Source organism: Dermacentor variabilis, chromosome 1, assembly GCF_050947875.1.
Source record: "Dermacentor variabilis isolate Ectoservices chromosome 1, ASM5094787v1, whole genome shotgun sequence".
Lineage (NCBI taxonomy): Eukaryota > Metazoa > Arthropoda > Arachnida > Ixodida > Ixodidae > Dermacentor > Dermacentor variabilis.
Genome location: NC_134568.1, coordinates 58,461,216 through 58,483,426, shown reverse-complemented (window position 1 = coordinate 58,483,426; position 22,211 = coordinate 58,461,216). Strand labels below are relative to the sequence as shown.

The following is a 22,211-nucleotide window of genomic DNA, read 5'->3' as shown; positions in this document are numbered from 1 at the left end:
TTTCGCAGTCGGCATTAAAACAAATCCGCCTTCCTTTTCAGGCTGGAGTAGACTGAGGCTATGCTCACGGAAGCGCTTGGCAACCTGTTTCACACGACAATGGTCCCGTACAACTGTCAACGTTCTCTCAGCTCTGCGACGATCCACACCCTCCGAGCGGCACCTGTCATGTTCCTGTGTCGGTGCCATATCGGAAATGCCCCGCACCACTCCTGAAAGGTCATGTTTCGAGAGTTTCGGCACCATGCTGAACTTGGGACCTTTGCACAGGATGTTATCCACTGCTGCCGGAACAGATATTCCGTTCAGGTATGTCACAGAACTGCTTGTAGGGAGCTTTTTTTTCTTTTTCGTGGAAATTGTCGGCAAATGTTCTTTGTCACTCGTGTAGCGAGCCGGCCGCTCGCCCACACAGTCCTCACTATCATTCACTGTCAACACGCGCAACCAGTCACGTAGGTTTCTCACCTGTTTCCGACATTCTGACTTCAATATACGCCAACCTCTCCTCCAAAGACCAAGCGAATGTTCCAAAAAGGCTAAAAACCGCGACGACTTCTAGCGGCGGCAAATCATTCTTGACGCATTAGGACATACAGCGCGCTCGGCAGGTGGTTTTTGCTGCAACATATAGGTCGGCGCGACTTTTAGCGGTTTGCACACATAAGAAGGAGCCCATAGCAGAATAAAAGTGATGCAGTAAAGTTAAGTGTTGGGCTAGTGGTACATGGTTACCAAAGAATTGAACCAGTGAACTAGACGCGTACGCAGAGACAAGGATTTCACAGGATGATGCTGGACTATCAAGTGACTTTATTAACACGAAAGCATTATTTGTCTCATGAGGCAGAAAATGCGACCTGATGAAGCATTGGTACCGAAAATGGCCGACGGCGCGAAAAGTAGAAACACGTCAAGAAATGCCCGGACTGACGTCACATTTCTCAGGGAGGTTCGTGTAAACAAAGTAAGTTAACGCCTTTGAAAGGAAAATTTGGTTTATTTCGGTCTGGGTGAGAATCAAAACCGGACCTCCGGGGTGCGAGACGAGCCAACGCCTCCTAGATAGTGCAAGACCGGTGCACTTCGATCCGTGACGTCATGCTATCTTGCCCCGACGGTCATAGAATCTAATGGGGACGCTCCCGGGTAAGCTGCGGTGATTTTGACGTCACCGCTTTCGTCACGCCGGGCTTGGCAATGGATATTTCCGTCCAGGTAGGACGCTGTCATAAAGCAGAGTGCACAAGCCTGCAATCTAGGAGGCGCTGGACGAAAACGGCTCCCCAACGCCACGGCGGCTACACGGTCAGCGGTTGACTAAAGGTGTGCCTAGTGCGCGCGTCTTTGCACACTTCACGTCGCAGCCATTTGGCTGAGTAGACGTGGGGCCTAGTGCGTGCGTCGTTGGGCACGTGACGGCGCAGCTAATTAGGAGGAGGTGACCTCAACAGCGTCTTGTTTTTTATGGCGCAACGCAAAGCTCACTTTCGGTAGTGTTTACATCTGCAGGGGTTACCTCTAAAAGCGCATTGATATTTAGTAAGCAGAATTTTTCGATCCGAGCTGCCGCTAAAAAAGTAAGAGACCCTCATCCAGCAACACTGAGAAGTGAGAGCGATGTCGATAGCCCGCCTCGCAATTTGTGAAAGCCGCCTATCCTTCTGATCCCACAGGAGTGAGTGTAACTGTGGTTAACCACCTACATTCTGACCTTTTCAGCCACTTTTGAAGATGAAAAGCTGGTGCAGTAAGCTATTGTGGTATTGACATTTCTTATATTTTTACCACGTTTTTCCCCAAGTACACGCCTACGTCATGGCTGGCTGGCCCCCGTCGTCGTTGTTCTGTCGATAGACGAGCCAAGCCAACTTACCGAAAACGAAGGCGAAGGCAGCGCCACTTTTCTGCTCACTAAAAACGAAAGCTTGTTTGCACATTTCAAATAAAGAAGAACTTATAATAATAAAAGGTATACAGCATTTCAATACTAATAAAAAGACGAGGAACCGCGTACACTAGTAGAAGGTCACGTGGTGGACTTCTCATGCAGCTTCATGTTTTGCCACGTCGGGCGCCAAAGGCCATTCTTCGCGACTTTTAGTGATGAATTAAAAATACAAATCAATGTTTAATTTAAAAAAAACATGGGTCGTTTTAGCCATTGCGGCAGCAAATCATGCCTGTGTTTTCAAGTGCTCGAAATTCGATTTCCTGTGCCCATCCGTTCCGTTACGTTGACGGCGGCAGCATTCGCCGTCGTCAGGCCGTATTCTCATTCTCAGTTTCTCTTCCGTCGTCGAATAAAAACAAAACGTTCCCCATTCCTGCAATTAGAACTTAAAATAAAGCTTCTGTGGTAATGTGGACTTGGAATGTGGAATCTCTAAACAATGCTCCATCGCGCGCTATGACGCTTGATAGCTTGTTCAGTGATTTGGCGTGCCACAAGGATTCAGAGAGCCGTGGCGTACGTGAATGTATTTCGGAGACCGCAACCATCAATACTCTAGCGCATGAGGACCACGTTGCATGCATGGTAAAGAAGTAGGTAGAGAAGATAGCGGTGCCAGCTGTGAGAGCCTGCTGCTGCCGCAGTGAATGAGATCAGAGCCGGAGAAATGGGCGAAGCTACGATTTTTTTTTTTTGAAAACGCGATGCAAGGACTTTTAGCTCTCCACCAACTCCGATTTTGTTACTGAAATGCATGTAAAATGCAGAATTGCTCATGAGAAAATCGCTTGACCAGTGTGGCCGATCTTTCTTTATATTTGATAGAGAAAGTTAATTTTAGCACCTGCAACAAGTAAAACTTTGGTTAGGTGACACAGAAAAATTCAGGAAAAAACCATTTAATGATGAATGTCGATGTTATCGCGATTAGCATTGAAGCAACGTAGCGACATACCGTAGTGCCACTGCGGGAACGCGTCACGTATAAGGCGTGCACTGCAGCCAGGCTCCTCTCTTGCGGTACCCTCTGGACACGCAGCGCCATCTTACGCACCACCGCGAGAACCGCACATGTCTATAAATATTCAGACAAAATTGTCTGAATGTAAACGACGCGGGTTCGATGCCGTCCAGCACGGGATAAATTTTACAGGATTTTTTTTATCATTGAAGAGCGTCACATACCTATAGTCGGATACAACTTAAGTCTGCAGTGAAGCTCCGCCCACGTCCTCATAACCGCCAACCGCTGTTCCTTGGTGAGGCTGCAAATAGTTCCTACTTCAAACTTTCTGTGTTACATAATTTAGGGGGTAACCACAAAAAATAAATTTATAATCGCATAATTTTATACGCTTTCACTCGTCTATTACAGTGGAACGCTGAAAGCCTAATTATTTATTGAACTGAAATAAAACACTTGCAACGTGAAAACCCGGCGTGCGCCACACATATTCACAAGAAGCGACAGCCACAATTGGTCACATTTTTATACAAGATTACAAATACTGCAACATTTTACAATAAACGTTTATATCCAATAATTCTTATTGACGTTTACTGTGTTTTAAAAAGAAAATGTCCGTACAAAACAAGGCACAAAACTGATCGAGGCTTAGACATACTCCAGTTTCCAACTAGACGTCTCTGCTGCGGAAACGTTTCTCGCCGAGTACGATTATGCATCTGCCGTTCCTGCTTCATCGAGCTCGCCTTCATCCAGTGTGCCGTCACCAGGTACGCTTCAGGCGTGCCAGCCTACTCCGCAGACACCAAGCCAGTTGTTCAAGAGATACAGCAGTGGGAATGCCCTCTGCAGTGGCACTCAGCAAATATTTCTGAATGGGTATATGAAGCTGCGGAAAGAGCAACCAAATGTTGCGATCACGCAGATTTACGCGAAGGTGAGCGAACTAACCGGTGTGAGCTTACGCAAAGTTTTTGATGTCAGGCGCACTGCCAATGACATGGACGGAGAACTATGGACGCCTCCATGGAGGCGACCTAGAGGTGAAGGCTGTAGGAGGCGACTACATACTTACGACTGCTTCACCCTGACTCCACAAAGAAACTGATTTCGGTAGAGCTGTTGATCCTGTCAATGTTAGAGGTTACACAGCTGAAGGTCTCTGAGCACACGAGTACATCAGCCATCTCGCAAGAGCAGTCGTCGCGTCACAAGAGTTCAACTAGAAGACGTACGTGGATCACATATCTTTAATGAAATGAAGCAGTGCGCCACAGACATACTTATAGCTCACACTGAATCAATGTAGAGTAGGGTACAGTTCACTGCAGTCTAGTAGTGCATCTAGTCATGGCGGTCAGTTTTTGCTGCCTAGATCTATCGTATGTGCCACCCCTCCTCGACGCGTCGATGGGTCATCGATCCTCAAATAGCTGAAATGCGCCTTGAGTGGTAAAGACCACTCTGGCCCTTTTTCTTTAGGCAAGGAGAGCGGGGCCCAAGAACTCATTTTCCAAGCAGTTCACTCCAGAGAAACCAAGCACCAGGCCAGGGGATATCTTGCACCCATTGTATCACCGGTGGTTGCCAGCCTGTGACTATATCGCTGATAGTGGGCGAATGGTGGCGTCTCTGCATTGGACATCACATCCCCAACATCCTCTAAATTATATTTTTCTATCGCTACGTTCAAAGACTGCACACTTGCATCATGAATAGGTGGGCTTCCAACACTGTCTTTTAAATTACAGACGCAATTAAAATCACCCATAATCACTACAATTCGGTCACACTGCAAATGATTTTCAACACTTTCAAAGAAATTCTTTCGGTCGTTCATCTTGTTAGGCGCATACAAGCAAATGACGCGCCACTGAATATCACAGAAACATAAATCACAAACAATAAGCCGGCCACTATCGTCTGTGAACACAGTTTCTACTGAGAGGCCTATAGCGCTTCTCAGAAAAAGCGCACGACCACCTGAAGTACCGCATGCGTGCGAAACACACACGTAAAAACGTGACCTAAATGAATGCAACATTTGATCCGTCCCTTCTTCACTATCGACTTTTGTTTCTTGTACACCGATTACGTCAAGATTCTTTTTCATGAGCAGGCGACAAAGCTGATATTGCTTGCGCCTTCCTGCAAGGCCTCGAACGTTAATTGTACCAAATCGTAAGGCTGTGTCTAGAAGTATTTTCATGGTAATGTGAGGAGGCGCGTGGGACTAAAGTCCTTCTTAAACAGACTACTGACACTCACTTCGTTCCAATGCGACGTCAGTCTCTACATCCTCCCCTCCCCCACCTCAGTACTCACACATACTGCGAACACTTGCTGGCGGCTCACGTCGGTCCCGACGCTGGCCCTTTCCTGCCAGTTGGGATATTAGGCGTCGGCTTGAAGCTCGACCGACGGCCACTCGGTGTTGTCGCAAGCGGTTCCTCGTGGCTCGATCCACTTGATCCTTCGTCCTTGCGTCCATTGCGTCCATTGTGTGCTCCTGGATGACTTCATCACTTTTAGATGGTCCTGCCACATTCGCGTACGTTCGCACGCACGAGCTTTCGTCGTGCCCGAAGCGTCGACACAAAGCACAGCGCGGTACGCGACACTCTCGCCTGATATGACCTGTGCGGTTACACCTCAGGCAGAGCGGGGCACGCCCAGGCGCAACCAGCAGTGTCCTGATGCCGGCGACCCGAAGTTGATGCGGGAGGTCGTCTATGGTAATTCCGGGTTTCAGCTTCATCGATCCGATGCGGGTTGACGAACCTTTATCGGTGATGCCTTGCACGCGCCAGCGTTCCTTGAAGACCTCCGTAACCTTCCCAAAAGGCGCGTCGCGGACGTCCTCATCTTGCACGTTGTGAAGGAGCCAGTAGAGCTTAAGCTGCACATCCTGGCTGGCTGGATTAACAACCAGGCAGCGACGCTCGTTAACCGTAATGTCTCCGAGGGCCAGCATTTTCTTCATAGCATCTGGGCTTCTGAAAGTAACCGCCCACACGTGGTTCATCTGGTAAGCCCCCAAGGCGTCAAACTCGGGAAGCAGACCCAGACGAACCACCGTGTCTCGAAAATCTTCGACTCGGTACGGCCTTGCCTTTACGTCTCCGTGAAGAAAGAGCGTGTTGGCCACGCATGGTCCTGGCGGCAAAATAACTTGGTAGTTCTGGCTATCCACAGCAGCATTCCTGTTACCGCGGCTCCTTTGAGCCGCAAACACGTACCGCGCCAACGGAGCAAGGCATTCTGCGTCCGCACCGAACGGTGGCCGGAAGTCCCTAGACCAACGAGCCGACGTCTTTTCCCATTTGCGGCACGTTTACAGTATCGTAACCTCTTGGCTCTCTGCAAAAACGAAGACGTCGGCATCTTTGAACACCTTCGTGCTGAGAAGAGAATAGGAACGTACTGTAAAAAAGAATGGATAATGTTCTCCGGGTTTATTAAACATTTCTTTATATGCCGGCTGACAGTAAAAAGAGACAAATACTAACGGGCTCGTCCGGTATTTGAACCCGGGACCTCTCGCACCCTAAGCGAGAATCATACCCCTACACCAACGAGCCGGCGCTTTTTCCCATTTGCAGCACGTTTACAGTATCGTAACATCTTGGCTCTCGGCAAAAACAAAGACGTCGGCATCTTTGAACACCTTCGTGCTGAGAAGACAATAGGAACGTATTGTAAAAAAGAATGGATAATGTTCTCCGGGTTTATTAAACATTTCTTTATATGCCGGCTGACAGTAAAAAGAGACAAATACTAACGGGCTCGTCCGGGATTTGAACCCGGGACCTCTCGCACCCGAAGCGAGAATCATACCCCTAGACCAACGAGCCGACGTCGTTTCCCATTTGCGGCACGTTTACAGTATCTTAACCTCTTGGCTCTCTGCAAAAACGAAGACGTGGGCATCTTGGATCACCTTTGTGCTTAGAAGAGAATAGGAACGTACAGAAAAAAACAATGGATAATGTTCTCCGGGTTTATTAAACATTTCTTTATATGCCGGCTGACAGTAAGAAGAGACAAATACTAACGGGCTCGTCCGGTATTTGAAGCCGGGACCTCTCGCACCCGAAGCGAGAATCATACCCCTAGATCAACGAGCCGGCGCTTTTTCCCATTTGCAGCACGTTTACAGTATCTTAACCTCTTGGCTCTCTGCAAAAACGAAGACGTGGGCATCTTGGATCACCTTTGTGCTTAGAAGAGAATAGGAACGTACAGAAAAAAACAATGGATAATGTTCTCCGGGTTTATTAAACATTTCTTTATATGCCGGCTGACAGTAAGAAGAGACAAATACTAACGGGCTCGTCCGGTATTTGAAGCCGGGACGTCTCGCACCCGAAGCGAGAATCATACCCCTAGATCAACGAGCCGGCGCTTTTTCCCATTTGCAGCACGTTTACAGTATCTTAACCTCTTGGCTCTCTGCAAAAACGAAGACGTGGGCATCTTTGATCACCTTTGTACTGAGAAGAGAATAGGAACGTACAGAAAAAAAGATTGGATAATGTGCTCCGGGTTTATTAAACATTTCTTTATATGCCGGCTGACAGTAAAAAGACAAATACTAACGGGCTCGTCCGCGATTTGAACCCGGGACCTCTCGCACCCTAAGCGAGAATCATACCCCTAGACCAACGAGCCGACGTCTTTTAATATTTGCAGCACGTTTACAGTATCGTAACGTCTTGGCTCTCGGCAAAAACGAAGACGTGGGCATCTTTGAACTCCTTTGTGCTGAGAAGAGAATAGGAACGTAGAGAAAAAAAGAATGGATAATGTTCTCCGGGTTTATTAAACATTTCTTTATATGCCGGCTGACAGTAAAAGGAGACAAATACTAACGGGCTCGTCCGGGATTTGAACCCGGGACCTCTCGCACCCGAAGCGAGAATCATACCCCTAGACCAACGAGCCGACGTCTTTTCCCATTTGCAGGACGTTTACAGCATCGTAACATGTTGGCTCTCGGCAAAAACGAAGACGAGGGCATCTTTGATTACCTTTGTGCTGAGAAGAGAATAGGAACGTACAGAAAAAAAGAATGGATAATGTTCTCCGGGTTTATTAAACATTTCTTTATATGCCGGCTGACAGTAAAAGGAGACAAATACTAACGGGCTCGTCCGGGATTTGAACCCGGGACCTCTCGCACCCTAAGCGAGAATCATACCCCTAGACCAACGAGCCGACGTCTTTTCCCATTTGCAGCACGTTTACAGCATCGTAACATGTTGGCTCTCGGCAAAAACGAAGACGCGGGCATCTTTGATTACCTTTGTGCTGAGAAGAGAATAGGAACGTACAGAAAAAAAGAATGGATAATGTTCTCCGGGTTTATTAAACATTTCTTTATATGCCGGCTGACAGTAAAAGGAGACAAATACTAACGGGCTCGTCCGGGATTTGAACCCGGGACCTCTCGCACCCGAAGCGAGAATCATACCCCCAGACCAACGAGCCGGCGCTTTTTCCCATTTGCAGCACGTTTACAGTATCGTAACATGTTGGCTCTCGGCAAAAACGAAGACGTGGGCATCTTTGAACACTTTTGTGCTTAGAAGAGAACAGGAACGTACAGAAAAAACAGAACGGATAATGTTCTCCGGGTTTATTAAACATTTCTTTATATGCCGGCTGACAGTAAAAGGAGACAAATACTAACGGGCTCGTCCGGGATTTGAACCCGGGACCTCTCGCACCCTAAGCGAGAATCGTACCCCTAGACCATCGAGCCGACGTTTTTTTTTTTTTTTCTTTATTGCCAGTCCTCGACATAACACAACACAAATTCCTAAATGATATAAACAAAGACCAAAGAAGCAAAAAGGGATGAATACACAAACGGAACGAGGAACAGTAATATTTACATTCGCTGCCGTCCGCTACTGTGGCACGACGTTGTCGGATTAAAATTCCTTTAGTGCTGTAAGGGGTTCAACCCTCGACAGCCACTCAGGAACAGGCTGTTGCATCTTGATCACTTCCACATACCGTTGCATGGATTCACAAAAGTACAGACGCGCCGGTCGGGCATCCGGGTCACAATGGTAACCCGCCATTCTTGCGCGCCATAAACTGTGGAGGCCCGTAAGCATGATCAGGTCGTACGGGAAACCTTCGTCGTCATATACTGGCAGAAACCTGATTCCGTGGGGATCTATAGGTAGCTCCTTTTTTAGAGTCCTTTGTAGCACGTCCCAGAAAAAGACCCCTTCCCAACAGTGGATGAAGACGTGATCTATGCTTTCTGTTTTTTTACATATAAGGCAGTGGGTTCCCCATGGCATGTAGAACCCACGTTGTTCAAGGAAGATTTTAACAGGTACAGTACCAGTGTGTAATTTAAAAAAGAACGATTTAGTGGCTGGTTGAACTGGCATCTTCTTCACCCTTTTCAATACATCTAGGCCTGGGCCTCCACTGTACGGGGCTCTGTACATAGGTACCAGCAAAACACTGTCACATAAATCACGATATAACTTTTTCCGTTTTACACTCCACAAATATGCACTTGAAAAACGAACACGCAAAAAGGAAACACTCTGAACTATTTCCCGAAAGAAACCACGGACTGGTCCTGGCATTATTTCCGTACCTACAACGAATTCGGGAAGTGATCTTGACAGCCTCATTTGGATCACCGTGCGCAGAAATGGGTCGTTTGTATCTCGAAAGAAGGAGAATCTATTCACCAGTTGACGCAAGAAGAGGTGCGCCAACCCCAGACCACCATCCTTCACGCGCCGGAAGAGATTATCTCGGCTACATCGCTCCCAGCTTGATGCCCACACGAATACAGCGAACACGCGGTGCAGTTTCTGCACATTAATACGAGAGCACTGTAGTACCTGCATTACGTACCAGATCTTTGTCACGAGAAACATGTTGCACGCTGTAGCTCTCGCGAATATTGACAAGTAACAGGCGTTCCATCGGTCGGCTTTTTCTTTTAGTTGTTTTGTCCGCTCCTTCCAGTACTCGCTACTGTCCTTGTAGGCATCAAGGGGTGCTCCAAGGTACTTAACTGGCGTCGTGACCCAGTTTACGTTCGAAAAGTGGTCTGGTGTAGACGCCCATCTTCCATGCCAAAACCCCAAACATTTCTGCCAGTTAACGTAGCTGTTAGTGACGTTACCAAACTTTTTGACGATATTAACAGTATTCAATACACTTTGTTTGTCCTTACAGCACACAGCCACATCGTCAGCGTATGCCAGTAGCTTCACTTCTGCTGATTGAAGACTAAACCCCTTAATACATTCATTTTCAATGATGGCCAGACATAGCGTTTCTATGTAGACACAAAACAGGAGTGGACTGAGTGGACAACCCTGGCGAACGGAGCGCTTCACGTTAATGGGGGCCCCCAACATCTGATTAACTATAAGTCTGGTATAGCAGCTCCGGTACGCCATGGTCACCCCTTCAGTGATTATGTGGCCAAAATTAACGTGTTCAAGGATGGTAAGCAATATGTCGTGAGAAACACAATCAAACGCCTTCTCCAAGTCTAGCTGGAGGATGGCTACTGCGTCGCACATGGCGTCGCAACACTCCAGCACACACTTCATTTTATGGATGTTAGTGAAAATGGTTCTTCCACGAATACCACACGTCTGGTGTGGGCCGACTTCCTGAATAACTGACTGGACCCGTCGTGCCAACACCTTCATCAACATTTTGTAGTCACAGTTAGTAAGCGCTATGGGTCTGTAGGAGGAAAGTTGCTTGAGCTTTTCGGTCTCTTCTGTTTTCGGTATTAGTACTGTATGGGACTGGCCAAAGGATGGTGGAAGTATTTTCAGTTCATATGCTTCATTGAAAACTGCTGTTAAGATAGGAGCTAGGTGGCTTTTGAACGATTTGAACCATGCGGCACAAAGACCGTCTGGACCTGGCGACTTCCCAGGATTCAGGTCTTCGATGGCTTTCATCACTTCATGTTCTGTTAATGGTCGTTCTAAGGTTTCTTTAACCTCACTCGACAGCTGTGGGATTCGTTGCAAAAATAATTTCTTGAAATCGTGCATGTTGACAGGCCTGAATGTAAAAAGTTCTTTGTAATGCTCAAAGAAAGCACGCCCTATATTATTGTTATCCGTTAATACCACCCCTTCATATTCGATAGCCTCAATCTGCTTACGTCTCGAGTGCTTTTTTTCTAACCCCAGTGCTCTTTTCGTTGGCGTTTCCCCGCATGATAGCCTTTCTGCTCTGGCGCGCACTAGCGCACCTCGGAAGCGATCTTCGTCGAATACCTCGAGCTTCTTCTTAACGGCGCGCATATCTTGTTGATAGGCGCCAGGTTGCATGCTTTCAAGCTTCGCAAATTTTTCTAGCAATGTTGTTAAATCCTTTTCTCTGGCCTTTTGTTCATATCGCAGTAGGCTACTTCTTTCGATTGCCTTCAATTTAATGCTTTGCTTCAGCAACTCCCATTCCTCACCAAATTTCGTAGGACTGTCTGTTCCAAAAGAATTCAGAGCAGCCACTACATTTTCGTTAAAAGTTTCATCCCGTAACAGCTCTGCATTCAATTTCCACAGTTCCCAGACGAACTTGTTTCGTTCTTTCTTCCTGCCCACCGTGCATTTTACCAAGCAGTGGTCAGAATATGATATGGCCGTAACTGTGTAGCACTGGCATTTTTCAACTAAATCATATGAAAGATAGATACGGTCTAAGCGTGCGTGACTTGTGCCCTGAAAGTGAGTGTAGCTTACGTCTCCGTGACCGCGAAAACATTCTGCGATATCTTCTAATTCGAATTCGTGTGTGATCTGCGCCAGGATATCACTACTTCTGTCACAAACCACGCGACGCGTAGACCTATCCTCAGCTTTCAATACGCAGTTGAAGTCGCCTACACAGGCTATCATTTTTTGCACATGTAAATGATGCTTTAAACTCAAAAAGAAATTTGCCCTCTCTTGCACAGTATTAGGCGCATAAATGCAAAACACGCGCCATTGGACATTACAATAGCTGAAGTCACAAAAGACAAGTCGACCAGAAGTACAGGAGAAGTAACCATCTATAACAAGACCAGGGAGCTTCCTCACGAACAGCACACACCCTGCCGAAGTCCCTAAGGCGTGGCTCACTACCGTATAGTAGTTATACGTGAACCTTTGCACCATGCTCCCGGTCTCCTCCTCGCCGTCTACCTTGGTTTCTTGCACGGCTAAAACGTCGAGGTCGTGGTCCACTAGTAGTCTGTAAACCTGACTCTGTTTCCTTTTGGCGGCCAGACCTCGAACGTTTAGCGTGCCGAGGCTAAGCGACGGGTTGGTAGCCATTATTGGTGAAAACCGGAGGGGAGAAGGCCCGGAGCATGGTGCTCACCTTAACGTCTAGCTGACCGCTAGACGCCTCCGTGGCCGTCCGGCGGCCGTCGCCCGGGTTCCTCTTTGGTCGGCTTCGGGGTAAGCCTACGGTCAGTCTCCAGGTTCGGCTTAGGCTTGAGGGTGGAGCGCCTTCCAGGTAGCGTCTTAGCGGGTGGTGCCTCGGAGTCACCGCCGGCCTTTCCGTCGACTTTCTCCTCGTGCTGCAGGGATCTCTTGACCGGTGCCGAGACGGATTCGACGCGGGCGCTAGCAGGGGTCGCGTTGTCGTCCGCCTCTGCATGCGTTGCATCCGTAGCTGGCTGGTGGCTCTCATTTTCTTGCGGGGCCGTCTTCACGCTCTCGACTGTAGCTGCTGGTTCTTTGGGGGGAGGGATATTCCTTCCTCCTTCGGCTTGCTTGGTCGTCGCGCCGGTTTCTGCCGCCACTTTGCCGTTTCCAGCTCCCGTGGCCGCTTCCTCCGCCTCGGTCACGTCCATTACATGGTCTAACGTCGACGGCTCGCTCTCCGCCGAACCCGCGGCTACTGCGTATGAACGCACACAGTCCGCGTTGTTGTGTCCAAAACGCCTGCACCGCGAGCAACGGGGAACCTTGCATTCACGACGAACGTGGCCAGAGCCCCGGCAGCGCAGGCACTGCATGGGACGTCCTGGGGCTACCACCAGCGCAAGCTCGCCGGCGACGCGGATCTGGTGGGGCAGGTCGTCGACTTTCATTCCTGCCTTCAGCTGCAGCAGCACTGCTCGGGTCGTCGAGCCCTTGTCGGAAACGCCATCCACTCGCCAGCGCTCCCGGGTCACTTCCGTCACCTTGCCAAAGGAGGCCAGCGCGGTCTTGACGTCTTCGTCGTCCACCCCATGCAGAAGCCAGTGGAGACGAAGCTTCACCTGTTGTTCCTTGGGGTCGATGACCAGGCAGCGACGCCCCTTCACCTGCAGCTCCTTCAGGGCCGCCACCTTTTCGGCAGCCTCGGCTGTCTTCATCGTCACCGCCCATACATGGTTTATTTGGTATGCTCCAAGGGCGACGACGCCAGAGAGCCTCTTGGCTCTCGGCAAAAACGAAGACGTGGGCATCTTCGATTACCTTTGTGCTGAGAAGAGAATAGGAACGTACAGAAAAAAAGAATGGATAATGTTCTCCGGGTTTATTAAACATTTCTTTATATGCCGGCTGACAGTAAGAAGAGACAAATACTAACGGGCTCGTCCGGGATTTGAAGCCGGGACCTCTCGCACCCGATGCGAGAATCATACCCCTAGACCAACGAGCCGGCGCTTTTTCCCATTTGCAGCACGTTTACAGTATCGTAACATGTTGGCTCTGGGCAAAAACGAAGACGTCGGCATCTTTGAACACCTTCGTGCTGAGAAGAGAATAGGAACGTACTGTAAAAAAGAATGGATAATGTTCTCCGGGTTTATTAAACATTTCTTTATATGCCGGCTGACAGTAAGAAGAGACAAATACTAACGGGCTCGTCCGGGATTTGAACCCGGGACCTCTCGCACCCTAAGCGAGAATCATACCCCTAGACCAACGAGCCGACGTCGTTTCCCATTTGCAGCACGTTTACAGTATCGTAACATCTTGGCTCTCGGCAAAAACGAAGACGTCGGCATCTTTGAACACCTTCGTGCGGAGAAGAGAATAGGAACGTATTGTAGAAAAGAATGGATAATGTTCTCCGGGTTTATTAAACATTTCTTTATATGCCGGCTGACAGTAAAAAGAAACAAATGCTAACGGGCTCGTCCGGGATTTGAACCCGGGACCTCTCGCACCCGATGCGAGAATCATACCCCTAGACCAACGAGCCGGCGCTTTTTCCCATTTGCAGCACGTTTACAGTATCGTAACATGTTGGCTCTGGGCAAAAACGAAGACGTCGGCATCTTTGAACACCTTCGTGCTGAGAAGAGAATAGGAACGTACTGTAAAAAAGAATGGATAATGTTCTCCGGGTTTATTAAACATTTCTTTATATGCCGGCTGACAGTAAGAAGAGACAAATACTAACGGGCTCGTCCGGGATTTGAACCCGGGACCTCTCGCACCCTAAGCGAGAATCATACCCCTAGACCAACGAGCCGACGTCGTTTCCCATTTGCAGCACGTTTACAGTATCGTAACATCTTGGCTCTCGGCAAAAACGAAGACGTCGGCATCTTTGAACACCTTCGTGCGGAGAAGAGAATAGGAACGTATTGTAGAAAAGAATGGATAATGTTCTCCGGGTTTATTAAACATTTCTTTATATGCCGGCTGACAGTAAAAAGAAACAAATGCTAACGGGCTCGTCCGGGATTTGAACCCGGGACCTCTCGCACCCTAAGCGAGAATCATACCCCTAGACCAACGAGCCGGCGCTTTTTCCCGTTTGCAGCACGTTTACAGTATCGTAACATCTTGGCTCTCGGCAAAAACGAAGACGTCGGCATCTTTGAACACCTTCGTGCTGAGAAGAGAATAGGAACGTATTGTAAAAAAGAATGGATAATGTTCTCCGGGTTTATTAAACATTTCTTTATATGCCGGCTGACAGTAAAAAGAAACAAATGCTAACGGGCTCGTCCGGGATTTGAACCCGGGACCTCTCGCACCCTAAGCGAGAATCATACCCCTAGACCAACGAGCCGGCGCTTTTTCCCATTTGCAGCACGTTTACAGTATCGTAACATGTTGGCTCTCGGCAAAAACGAAGACGTGGGCATCTTTGATCACCTTTGTGCTGAGAAGAGAATAGGAACGTACAGAAAAAAAGAATGGATAATGTTCTCCGGGTTTATTAAACATTTCTTTATATGCCGGCTGACAGTAAAAGGAGACAAATACTAACGGGCTCGTCCGGGATTTGAACCCGGGACCTCTCGCACCCGAAGCGAGAATCATACCCCTAGACCAACGAGCCGGCGCTTTTTCCCGTTTGCAGCACGTTTACAGTATCGTAACATCTTGGCTCTCGGCAAAAACGAAGACGTCGGCATCTTTGAACACCTTCGTGCTGAGAAGAGAATAGGAACGTATTGTAAAAAAGAATGGATAATGTTCTCCGGGTTTATTAAACATTTCTTTATATGCCGGCTGACAGTAAAAGGAGACAAATACTAACGGGCTCGTCCGGGATTTGAACCCGGGACCTCTCGCACCCGAAGCGAGAAATTTACCCCTAGACCAACGAGCCGGCACTTTTTCCCATTTGCAGCACGTTTACAGTATCGTAACCTCTTGGCTCTCTGCAAAAAATTGGAGGACGCTTAAGCTTCGCCTTCAAGAGTGGAACGCGACAGCGTTGCCGTCGACCCGCCAAGGGGTGTAAGACAATGCGCTCAGACAGTGATCACTTACGAGGCGCCCCGCATCGGACTCTGCGCCCACCTATCACGCGGTGAGCGTCGAGCAACGCAGCGTTCGGCGCGGCAACGAAACGCGCGCCTGAACAAACGGAACGAAGCAAAGAACTCGGTGTCTCGGAGGGGGAAACGATCTACGCCAGCCAAACGTCGTGATCGGCACGGGCAGAGAGATAGATAGATAGTAATCTAAAGAAAGGAACGGCGCTTGATCTGCAACCCGTGTGGGAGCACGGCGAAGCGTCGTCAGGGGAGAGGGAGTCGGGGACGCGAGGCACCTGGCACCGGTCCGCGCACAGCCCCAATGCGCGCGCGGCGCGCCACCTGTCGCGGCAGCGCCGTACATTGAGAGGAGGGGGTCTATTGTTTGCCGCAAGATGGCTCTGCGTGTGTGGTAAGCGCAGAAGAAATGTAGCGGAAACGTACTTCGCTATTCGTGTAAATGCGACTTCTGTAAGTTACATGCTCATAATTACCGATATACACCGCAGTATAACTTTCTACGGCTCGTTTCTAAGGCAACACCGCATTCACTAGACGCGCATTTGTACCGCTTTCAAGCATCGAACTCGTGGCTGAGTGTTAGCGTCTCCGTCTCACACTCCGGAGACCCTGGTTCGATTCCCACCCAGCCCATCTTGGAAGTTGCTTTTTATTTATGAAGTGCCTGCCATGATTTATCGCTCATGGCCAACGCCGCGGACGCCGACACCGACGACACCGGCTTTTCTGCGACACGAGCTCCTTAACGCTATCGCGTTAAAACGAAGACGTCGGCATCTTTGAACACCTTCGTGCTGAGAAGAGAATAGGAACGTACTGTAAAAAAGAATGGATAATGTTCTCCGGGTTTATTAAACATTTATTTATATGCCGGCTGACAGTAAAAGGAGACAAATACTAACGGGCTCGTCCGGGATTTGAACCCGGGACCTCTCGCACCCGAAGCGAGAATCATACCCCTAGACCAACGAGCCGACGTCTTTTCCCATTTGCAGCACGTTTACAGTATCGTAACATCTTGGCTCTCGGCAAAAACGAAGATGTGGGCAGCTTTGATTACCTTTGTGCTGAGAAGAGAATAGGAACGTATTGTAAAAAAGAATGGATAATGTTCTCCGGGTTTATTAAACATTTCTTTATATGCCGGCTGACAGTAAAAAGAGAGAAATACTAACGGGCTCGTCCGGGATTCGAACCCGGGACCTCTCGCACCCTAAGCGAGAATCATACCCCTAGACCAATTAGCCTTTCTTTTTTTTATTTATTGCCGGTCTTCGACATTGTACAGAGCACATAATACAGAACAAAATTACAATGCACAATTAACAAATACAAAACATTTTGAAAGAACATACATGCCATCAGTCCTATAAGGACTGGCGTTGTCTAATTAAAATTCTTTCAGTGCTGTCAGAGGTTCTATCCTCGACAGCCATTCGGGTACACATTCTTGTATTTTCTTTATTTCAATGAAACGAGACATGCTTTCGCGGAAATACGTACGCGCAGGCCTAGCGTCCGGGTCGCAGTAGTACCCAGACATCCTTGCACGCCATAAACTATGAAGGCCGTTGAGCATTATTAGGTCGAAGGGAACCCCGTCGTCATTCGTTACCGCTAAGTACCTGATGCCATGCAGATTTAACGGTAACTCCTTCTTCATTGTTCTTTGTAGGACATCCCAGAAGAACACTCCGGCCCAGCAATGCAAAAAGACATGGTCTATTGTTTCTGGTTGCTTGCAAATCAAGCAGTGCGAGCCCCAGGGTACAAGAAAGCCACGTTCTTCCATGAATGTCTTCACTGAGAGTGTTCCTGTGTGTGTTTTAAAAAAGAATGTCTTTACCCCAGTAGGCACCTCCATATTTTTCACTCGCTTAAGGACATCCAGTCCTGATCTTCCACTGTATAGCGCTCTGTACAATGGCACTGGAAATACAATATGGCAAATATCTTTATACAATGTTTTCCTTTTAATGTTACATAAATACTCAAAAGAAAAACGCACAGAAAGAAAGCGCACACTATCTGCAACTTCTTTAAGATGGCCGCGAAGCGTTCCGGGCATACTATCTGTACTAACAATAAGTGCCGGCAAAGCACCTCTCAACCTGAGTTGGCATACAGTGCGCAGAAACGGATCACGCACATGCCGAAAAAACAAAAACCTGTTCACAAGCTGGCGTATAAAAAGATGCGCCAAGCCCAGCCCCCCTTTCTTCACGTGCCCGAACAGATTGGTTCGGCTACTCCTTTCCCAGGTAGAGCCCCAGATAAAAACCGCGAACGCTCTGTGCAGCTTTTGCACGTTTACTCTTGAACAGTACATCGTTTGCATGACGTACCACAACTTCGTAATAAAAAACATGTTACACACAGTTGCTCTTGCGAAAATCGACAGGTTGATGCCTTTCCACCTGTCTGCTTTTTCTCTTGTTTCTTTTGCTTGGTTCGTCCAGTATTCGTCGCTATTTTTGTAACTGCCCATGGGGACACCGAAGTACTTGGTCGGGGTTTTTATCCAGCTCACATTTGCAAAATGGTCCGGGGCCGAAGACCACTCTCCGTGCCACAAACCGAGTGACTTTCCCCAGTTCACTCTACTGCACGTCACATCACAAAAATTTTTCACTACCCTTATTGTTTCCGTCACACTTTCTTTGCTTGTACAACACACCGCGATGTCATCTGCATATGCCAAGAGCTTGATTTGTGTGGCTGCCAAGCTATACCCGCGTATTTGCTCATTCTCAGTTATTGCCAAACACATAGTTTCTATGTAAATGTCAAACAAAAGAGGACTGAGAGGGCAGCCCTGACGCACTTAACGCCTGACGTTAATGGGGGCCCCCAATGATTTATTCACAATTAAGCGTGTTGTGCAGTTCTGGTACGCCAACGCCACTCCCGCAGTGATGATGGAACCAACATTAACGTAATCGAAAATGGCAAACAAAATATCATGAGAGACACAATCAAACGCTTTTTTGAGGTCCAGCTGGAGCACCGCGACTCCACCCGAGGTGGCGTCACAGCACTCCAGCACGCACAGCATCGTGTGAATATTCGAAAAAATGGACCTTCCTTTGATACCACACGTTTGGTGATCTGCCACTATGTCATTTATGACGCTTTGAAGTCTGGCAGCCAAAACTTTCATAACAACCTTAAAATCAACATTGGTTAAAAATATTGGCCTGTAAGATGTTACTAGCCTAAGTTTCTCCACTTGGTCACTCTTAGGGATGAGTATGGTATGAGCTTTTCCAAAAGAAGGCGGCAAAGTTTTGTTATCATACGCATCATTAAACAGCTCTGTTAGTAACGGCGACAGTTCTTTCTTAAAAGCTTTATATAAACACGCGCCCAGACCGTCCGGTCCAGGTGATTTGCCTTGGTTCAAATCATCAATCGCTTTTTCAACTTCACGTTCTGTTATTTTCCATTCCAATCGTTGTTTTGTATTGTCACTCACTCGCGGTATCCGAGATAGAAAGGCCCTTCTGAACTCGTCTATATTCACTTCTTGAAACGCAAAGAGGGACTGATAATACTCTAGAAACGCTCGGCCTATGCTCTTACTATCGTCGGCAACTGTGCCGTTCCATAAAATTCTGTCGACATGATTCCGTCGAGCTTGCGCTTTTTCGAGTCCCAGCGCCCGTTTAGTGGGCGTCTCTCCAGCTACTAATGCATTTGCTCTTGCTCGCACAATAGCACCTTGATACCGTTCCTTGTCAAGCTGCTCGATTTTTTCTTTAATGGCTCCTACATCTTGCTTATACGTCCCAGGCTCTTCGCACTCCAGCGTTATCAGCTGCTTAAGTGTCTTTCGTAAGCCCCTTTCTTTCATTTCCTTCTCAAATCGTAAGCAGCTCGATCTTTCTAAAGCTTTCATTGTTACGTTTTGTTTGAAGTATTCCCATTTCTCTGCTATTGTTTCACTGTTTTCTTCACTTACTTTCCTGACGGTCTCACGTACTGCCTCTACAAATGGCTCGTCTTTTAGTAGTAAGGCATTCATTTTCCATAGTTCCCAATTAAAATCTTGTTTCTTCCTCTCCGTGGCTATATGACATTTCACAATGCAGTGATCTGAAAACGATACTGGTGCCACCGAATAACTATGGCACTTTCGAATTATGTCTTGCGATACGTATATGCGGTCTAACCGCGCATGACTACTACCTTGGAATCGTGTGTACATGACTTCCCGCTCCCCCTCCAGGCACTCACAGACATTGTCCAGTTCATTATCACTAATTAGCTTAGTCAACACACTACTGCTTTTATCGCGAATACCAGCATTATTGACTCTATCCCGAGTCCTCAAAACACAATAGAAATCCCCCAACAAAAGCATGCACTTATCAGTGCTAATATACTGAAAAAGGTTCGCAAAAAATGAAGCGCGTTCTTCCACAGCATTCGGTGCATATATGCACATGACTCTGAATTCCAATTCACGAAAAACAAAATCACAAAAAACGAACCTTCCGGTTTGACATGAAAATACATTTTTAACAACAAGGCCAGGCAACTTCTTAACAAACAGGACACAACCGGCGGACGTCCCTACCGCATGGCTCACGACCGCATAATATCTAGTCATGATACGCCGCACCATGCTCCCGGTCTCCTCCTCTCCGTCAACCTTTGTCTCCTGGACAGCTAGAACGTGTAGGTCTTGGTCAGCGGCCAACCGTAGGACTTGGCTTTGCCTACGCTTGGCCGCCAACCCTCTCACGTTTAGTGTGGCAATAGTGAGCGACGGATTAGGAGCCATTATGAACTAAAGTATGAGATAGACCCGGAGCATGGTGCTTACCTTTCACGACCAGCCCTCGGCTAGCCGCCTCCGGGACCACCCGTCTTCCCGGCGTTATTCTTTTGCTGTGCTTTGTCACCAGGCTTTCTCTCGGGCGGAACATTTGGCTTCGGCTTGAAGACCGACCGCCTCCCAAGAGGCGTCTTCGCTGGTGGCCCGTCACTTGTGCTGGATGCCGCGCGGTCCTTGTCTCCGCCCTCGTCACGGGGGCGCTTGGAGGGGGCACCGAGACTAGCCGCCCGGTCCCCGTCGTTATGATCCTCGCCCTGTTGCATCGCTGACTCAGTCTCCTCGCGTTCGCCTTCATTAGCACCTGCCTTCACAGGGTCTTCGTCCCTCTCGACACGTGCAAGCCCAGTCGCCTGGTCAGCACCCTCGACTACCTTGGCTTGAGCGACCTCCGGTACCGTCGTGGCATTGGTCGTCAATGAAGGCACTTGCACACCGGCTCCCTTAGCAGCTTCTTCTGTCTCGACTGCATCCATGACGTGCTCTGCAGCAACATCACTCGCTGCTGGTCCTGTCACGGCTGCGTAAGATTTAACGCAGTCAGCGTCGACGTGGCCGAACCGTCTGCATCTCGAACAGCGGGGGACTTTGCAATCACGGCGTACGTGTCCTGTCCCTTGGCAGCGCAGGCACTGCATGGGCCGCCCAGGTACGACCACCAATGCCAGCTCTCCGCCGACGCGGACCTGGTGAGGCAGGTCTTCCACTTTAATGCCGCTTCTCAGATTCAGTAGCACGGTCCGGGTGGTCGAGGTTTTGTCTCCCATGCCTTGGACGCGCCAACGCTCCCTGCTCACCTCTTCTACCTTGCCGAAGGTTGTGAATGCCGTCCGGACGTCCTCGTCGGAAACGCCGTACAGCAGCCAGTGAAGCCGGAGTTTCACCTGCTGGTCCTGCGGGTCGACGATGACACATCGACGCCCTTTCACCTGAAGCTCTTTCAGGGCCAGCAGGCGTTTTGTTGCAGCTGCGTCACTGAGGGTCACGGCCCAGACGTGATTGACCTGGTAGGCCCCGAGGCACACAACTTCCGGCAGCAGGCTTATGGGCGTAAGCGCATCCCGAAAATCCTCGACCTTGTACGGTCTCGCTCTTACATCACCGTGTAAAAAGACGGTGTTGAGAACAATTCGTCCTTTTGGCAGTTGGGGCAAAATAAACTGGTAGTCCCTTTCGTCGTCGTTGCTGAACCTGTTTCCGCGGCCCAAAGTGACCGCTGTCGCCGCCCCGCTTGAGGCCATGATTCAACGATCCGATCAGCTCGGCTGCCGGAAGCAGAATGACTAGACCAACGAGCCGACGTCTTTTCCCATTTGCGGCACGTTTACAGTATCGTAACCTCTTGGCTCTCTGCAAAAACGAAGACGTCGGCATCTTTGAACACCTTCGTGCTGAGAAGAGAATAGGAACGTACTGTAAAAAAGAATGGATAATGTTCTCCGGGTTTATTAAACACTTCTTTATATGCCGGCTGACAGTAAAAAGAGACAAATACTAACGGGCTCGTCCGGGATTTCAACCCGGGACCTCTCGCACCCTAAGCGAGAATCATACCCCTAGACCAACGGGCCGGCGCTTTTTCCCGTTTGCAGCACGTTTACAGTATCGTAACATCTTTGCTCACGGCAAAAACGAAGACGTGGGCATCTTTGAACACCTTCGTGCTGAGAAGAGAATAGGAACGTACTGTAAAAAAGAATGGATAATGTTCTCCGGGTTT

At 48.6% G+C, this 22,211-nt stretch overlaps 14 non-coding genes across 14 annotated transcripts; all 14 read right to left on the bottom strand.

Moving 5' to 3' along the window:
• Window positions 1-6,703: 6,703 nt before the first annotated feature.
• On the bottom strand, window positions 6,704-6,775 carry TRNAP-CGG (transfer RNA proline (anticodon CGG)). Its single transcript has one exon. It is a non-coding gene; the product is annotated as a tRNA-Pro (tRNA).
• A 201-nt stretch (window positions 6,776-6,976) lies between these two features.
• Window positions 6,977-7,048, bottom strand: TRNAP-CGG (transfer RNA proline (anticodon CGG)). The gene has a single exon. It is a non-coding gene; the product is annotated as a tRNA-Pro (tRNA).
• Window positions 7,049-7,520: 472 nt separating this feature from the next.
• On the bottom strand, window positions 7,521-7,592 carry TRNAP-AGG (transfer RNA proline (anticodon AGG)). Its single transcript has one exon. It is a non-coding gene; the product is annotated as a tRNA-Pro (tRNA).
• Window positions 7,593-7,793: 201 nt separating this feature from the next.
• TRNAP-CGG (transfer RNA proline (anticodon CGG)) lies at window positions 7,794-7,865 on the bottom strand. The gene has a single exon. It is a non-coding gene; the product is annotated as a tRNA-Pro (tRNA).
• A 201-nt stretch (window positions 7,866-8,066) lies between these two features.
• On the bottom strand, window positions 8,067-8,138 carry TRNAP-AGG (transfer RNA proline (anticodon AGG)). Its single transcript has one exon. It is a non-coding gene; the product is annotated as a tRNA-Pro (tRNA).
• Window positions 8,139-8,339: 201 nt separating this feature from the next.
• TRNAP-CGG (transfer RNA proline (anticodon CGG)) lies at window positions 8,340-8,411 on the bottom strand. Its single transcript has one exon. It is a non-coding gene; the product is annotated as a tRNA-Pro (tRNA).
• Window positions 8,412-13,772: 5,361 nt separating this feature from the next.
• On the bottom strand, window positions 13,773-13,844 carry TRNAP-AGG (transfer RNA proline (anticodon AGG)). Its single transcript has one exon. It is a non-coding gene; the product is annotated as a tRNA-Pro (tRNA).
• Window positions 13,845-14,045: 201 nt separating this feature from the next.
• Window positions 14,046-14,117, bottom strand: TRNAP-CGG (transfer RNA proline (anticodon CGG)). Its single transcript has one exon. It is a non-coding gene; the product is annotated as a tRNA-Pro (tRNA).
• A 201-nt stretch (window positions 14,118-14,318) lies between these two features.
• TRNAP-AGG (transfer RNA proline (anticodon AGG)) lies at window positions 14,319-14,390 on the bottom strand. Its single transcript has one exon. It is a non-coding gene; the product is annotated as a tRNA-Pro (tRNA).
• Window positions 14,391-14,591: 201 nt separating this feature from the next.
• TRNAP-AGG (transfer RNA proline (anticodon AGG)) lies at window positions 14,592-14,663 on the bottom strand. Its single transcript has one exon. It is a non-coding gene; the product is annotated as a tRNA-Pro (tRNA).
• Window positions 14,664-14,864: 201 nt separating this feature from the next.
• On the bottom strand, window positions 14,865-14,936 carry TRNAP-AGG (transfer RNA proline (anticodon AGG)). Its single transcript has one exon. It is a non-coding gene; the product is annotated as a tRNA-Pro (tRNA).
• Window positions 14,937-15,137: 201 nt separating this feature from the next.
• On the bottom strand, window positions 15,138-15,209 carry TRNAP-CGG (transfer RNA proline (anticodon CGG)). The gene has a single exon. It is a non-coding gene; the product is annotated as a tRNA-Pro (tRNA).
• Window positions 15,210-16,556: 1,347 nt separating this feature from the next.
• Window positions 16,557-16,628, bottom strand: TRNAP-CGG (transfer RNA proline (anticodon CGG)). Its single transcript has one exon. It is a non-coding gene; the product is annotated as a tRNA-Pro (tRNA).
• Window positions 16,629-21,990: 5,362 nt separating this feature from the next.
• On the bottom strand, window positions 21,991-22,062 carry TRNAP-AGG (transfer RNA proline (anticodon AGG)). The gene has a single exon. It is a non-coding gene; the product is annotated as a tRNA-Pro (tRNA).
• Between the last annotated feature and the right edge of the window lie 149 nt (window positions 22,063-22,211).